This window comes from Sceloporus undulatus, chromosome 2 (genome assembly GCF_019175285.1).
Source record: "Sceloporus undulatus isolate JIND9_A2432 ecotype Alabama chromosome 2, SceUnd_v1.1, whole genome shotgun sequence".
Taxonomy (NCBI): Eukaryota; Metazoa; Chordata; class Lepidosauria; order Squamata; family Phrynosomatidae; genus Sceloporus; species Sceloporus undulatus.
Window position 1 is genome coordinate 219116929 of NC_056523.1, and position 4932 is coordinate 219121860.

Below are 4932 nucleotides of genomic sequence, written 5' to 3' on the forward strand. Positions count from 1 at the left end.
ATCATCATCATCATCATCATCATCATCATCATCATCATCATCATCATCATGTCTTTCTCAAAGAATGGGGATTCAAGATTAAACAATTACTGTAAAACATTTTCAAAAATTAAAAACATTAAACATTAGAATTTCAAATATATTAAAAGACCTATACAAAACTCTATACAAATCTTATACAGCACTTAAAGTCCAACCCTTGTCTTCCAGTATGGGACACCAAATCCTTGACCCTGCACCTGCTTACCAAACAAACCTCCTAAAAATTTCAAAGGGGCTTACTCATGGAAGACTATGCACAAGACTACAGGTTGCAGAGTGGCTGGTTATGTATAAAGATGCAATGGCTGCTCTGTGCACAAGCTCATTCATTCACCATTTTTAAATGGACGTATTTGCTAAGCCATGCAGAAAAAGGAGATCTAGCATGGTGTAGTGGTGTGAGCATAGGATTTGGACTCTAGAGATTGGGTTTAGGTTCAATGCTCAGCCATAGAAACTTTGCCGTGACCTTGGGCAAGTCACACCCTCTCAGCCCCAGAAAATGCCATGATAGGATCATCTTAGTATTGTTATAAGTTGGAAACAACGTGGCGACACACAACAACAACAATACAGAAAAAAAAGATGGGAAAGAGAAAACAAGTGGTAGAAATAAAACACTTGAAGAAAGATGTTCATTGTCATTTCCCCCTAGGAAATTCTGTATGCAGAATGATCTGTATTTCTGACTCTGCCCTTCTAGGCACTGTGGTACCCCTGGGCACTGAAAGTGAAGGAGGAAATCAGGGTATGTGGGCTAACCTCAACCCTGAATACTGACCACACTGCACATTGCCACAAGTTTGGCAGTAGTTTGAAAGAAGCCCATGTGAGTACAGAAGTACGCATACAGGGCTCAGTCACCCAGAAAAGGAACAAGGCTGGGAAAGATGCATGCTGTTAAGGGAGTTCTACATGAACAATGGTACCTCCACATTCACTGGAATTAGGGGAGAAGGACCCCTCTGAATTTGGAAAAACCACAAATTAAAAGAAAAACATTATTCTTTTTTACCTGAGAGAACACCTCTCTAGGAATCTCCAGGCCCTCCAGTGCAAGTCTATGGTCAACATCTGCCAGAGGTTGATAATAGAATCATGCTGGGGGACCTACAAATGCCTATATAAGTAGCTTTTTGTGGGGTTTTCTGACTGTGGACGTGTTCTGGAAGAGTTATTCCTGACATTTCGCCAACATTTCAGCAGACAATGGATCATTAATTAAAAAGATACCCTGAGGCCTTGCCATTCAACAACAGACCAACACAGATATTAACTTGTAAATCACTTGCTCTCAACCAAGGGTCACACTCTGTGTGTGTGTGTGTGTGTCCCACTCACATCCATGCCAGCATTCTCTGAAGATGCCAGTCACAGATGCATCTAAAAACTATGTATTCTGGCTGTGAAAGCCTTTGACTTCACACCTAGGGAAGTGTTTTCTCTAGGAACTTAATGGTTCTCCAGCATAACTCTGTGGTCAACTTCTGGGAGAGTTGCATTGCAAGGCCTAGAGATTCCAAGAGAGTACATATTAATCAAATCTGCAAATAGTAATCAAATCCACAAAGGTCAAAGCCACAAATGTGGAAAGCCAACTGCATATAGTTATACTTAGTTTTTGGAAGTTATCATGAGAGGTACTATAGTACTGGCCTGTAAGTGAGACAAGCTAAGGGAAAATATCTAAAAGAAGCAAAGCACAGCGAGCGAAGGTGGTGATGGTGGCAAATTTTGCTACTCAGCCTTCCCACACATTTCTTTGCATATAGAGGACAAATTATTAGTAGTAGTACTAGCACTACTAGTAGTAGTATCCTGCTCTTTTTCCAGAACTGGGATTCAGTGCAGTGACCCAACTCCTACCTTATGTGTGAACAGAATGTATTTGTTGTTTCTGTGTGCCTACAAGTTGTTTCTGAATTATGGTGACCCTGGAGTTTATCGCATGTAATTTTCACATCAACCCAGGCACCGGACGAAATCGGGCTGGAACAGGTTAAAACTGATTTTACCGCATGCAAAATTGCTGCTGCACTCCCACCCATCTGTCACCTGTCCTCCAGGCGGTCGATTTTGGTATTATGGAAAGCTTATAAGCTCCCCTAAGGCAACCTTATCATGGGGTTTTCTTGGCAAGTTTCTTCAAAGGGGGGTTTCCATTGCCATTATTTGAAGCTGAGAGAGTGTGACTTGACAAAGGTCACCCAGTGGGTTTACATGTCCAAACCAGGATTTGAAGCTTGGTCTCCAGAGTCCTATTCCAACATTCAAACCACTGTACCACATTGTCTCTCCCAAACAGAACATATACACAGACAAAATACTGTACAACAAAATATATTTGGGTACCATTTCAGGAGAATTATGGGATATAAATCAAATAAATAAATGTAGTTTTCTTAAACTATCAATCATAAAATGAGATAACGGAAGGAAGATCAGTCCAATGAAGATCTAGTTACTTTACTCTCTCTCTATTTTGCCTTTTTGATCATGGAATACAACCACATTAAATTCTGAATTCTTGATTTACAGTTAGGTCGTTCTGCAAATTTTCCAATTCATTTGCACTCTTTAAAATTAATTCCCTGCTGGTTATTTATTTTACACGGGCAACTGAAATTGGAGATCACCCTATACATTTCTTGTCCAAATTACAAGAAGATTACACTAAAGCTGCACCTCCCTGCCCTTTTTTTTAGTCACACTTCTTGTTTCACTTTCTCCCACAATGTTTTTGTTTTAAATAATCTTTTTATTGATGCTTCTATTGTATACAGACAAGTGTTCAATCTATATATTACCTTGAACTTTCATTTCATAACATTTGTGTTATAATTATTTGCCACTCTATAACAATCTATAAACATAATAAATATTTAAACAATCTATTTACGAAATACCATTCTCCACACCTTATATTATTTTTTCTCCTACAATGTTAAAACACAACCTGGAGAAGTTAAGTTTTTGATGACAACTAGCAAGAGTCCACCAGTTAGCATTGGCCACTGACCATATTGCCTGGGGAAACCTTGTAGTCCAAAAAGCTATTTTTACATGCTCTGTATTAAAATATAAACCAAAGGTTCCTGAGGGCAAAGACCTGTCTTGCTGGTTTATATTTATCTCAACAATGCATGTCTCAATACAGAGCTGATGGAGATAGAGTGATCATTTAAGGTACCAGGGATATACGTCACTGTGCAGATATCATCAGGTGATGCTCTTCATTGCACGCAAAAACATTGTTTTCTACAAATGGCTACAGATCAAGCTGATGCGAAAAGCATGAGAGCATGCCAGGAGAGACTGTGGCTTTCTACTGCCACTCCTTGGCAAGTCAACCATCCAACAGCTGCGTATTGTGACTTGCCAGCTGCCCAATAATCTCCCATGCTCTTGAAGCCTAAACCCAAAGCATATCAATCCCAAGGATGGCTTCTGTGCACAGCAGGTGGGCTAGCTTAATAGTTCACAAACTATATTTTTCTGTATTACATGAATGGCACTATATCCATGTAGACGGCATAAGCAGTGCGTATCGAAACCCCTTACCTTTCATTTATTTGCAACCTGTTCACAGTAGTTAAGTGCTTCTTGTTGGCTATGCTCTACTATTCGCATGAAAGCAAACCTTTGAAGCGTGTTTCAAAAAAATAAAATAAAGAAAACCCAGGTATAGAATAGCTCAGCAACCCACGCTGATTTATACACGTCTACCTTCAGCCTGTGCCGCTCGTCCAGTGTGTGTGTAGCAAAGAAAACAATGAAATTGGAACCTGAAACCTTGCCTGCTTAGGCGTGGCCATACCTGCCTCCTTGCCAGTCAAGTGAATCAGCTCTGTTTACAGTCTTTGCATGTTTACCTGTGACCTCAGGGTATCACTAGTCTGCTCTGCTCTTGGATTAACCTGCTTGAGGGCACCAGCCAAAGCTCAAGCAGAATGCCAAGGGCTTTTTACCAGCAAGATCTCTCCTCAAAACAGGCACACATTAGTTTTGCCAGTTTCCCATGCACTGCATATTTGTCTCTCCACATTTCATAGAATCAGAGAGTTGGAAGAGACCACAAGGGCCATCCAATCCCTTGCCATGCAGGAAATCTCAATCAAAGCATCCTCGACAGATGACCATCCAGCCTCTGTTTGAAGACCTCTAAGGAAGGAGACTCTATCACCCTCCGAGGGAGTGCATTCCATTGTCGAACAGCCCTTACTGTCAGAAAATTCCTCCTAATGTTGAGGTGGAATCTCTTTTCCTGTAGCTTGCATCCATTGTTCCGGGTCCTGTTCTCTGGAGCAGCAGAAAACAAGCTTGTTCCCTCCTCAATATGACATCCCTTCAAATATTTAAACAGGTTTATCATATTACCTCTTAACCTTCTTTTCTCCAGGCTAAACATCCCCAGCTCCCTAAGTCGTTCCTCATAGGACATGGTTTCTAGACCCTTCACCATTTTAGTCACCCTCCTTTGGACATGCTCCAGTTTCCCCACATCCTTTTTGAATTGTCAAAGACAAAAGCACCAAGTGGAATAAGATAAACTCAGAGCTTGGCAGATATTTTCGCCCTAAAACTTGCTCTTGACTTAAACATGAGATCAACTTATAGTTGAGTATCTAGTGGTAAAGACATTGACTGAATTGTTGTGATGATGATGAACCCTGTGGTTAAATGCCTGTACTGCAGCCACTCACTCATAAATCATAAGGCTGCGAGTTCAATACCAGCAAAAGGGCTCAAGCTCGACTCAGGCTTGCATCCTTCTGAGGTTGCTAAAATGAGTACCCAGCTTGTTGGGGGCAATTAGCTTACACTTTGTAAACCACTTAGGGAGCACTTAAGTGCACTGATAAGCAGTATAGAAATGTACTTGCTATTACT

General features: G+C 40.8%; 1 protein-coding gene across 2 annotated transcripts in view; it reads right to left on the reverse strand.

The window, feature by feature from the left end:
- The window catches only part of CORO2A (coronin 2A), a 73856-nt gene that overhangs the window by 29789 nt on the left and 39135 nt on the right, over positions 1–4932 (reverse strand). The gene's annotated exons all lie outside the window — the stretch shown is intronic.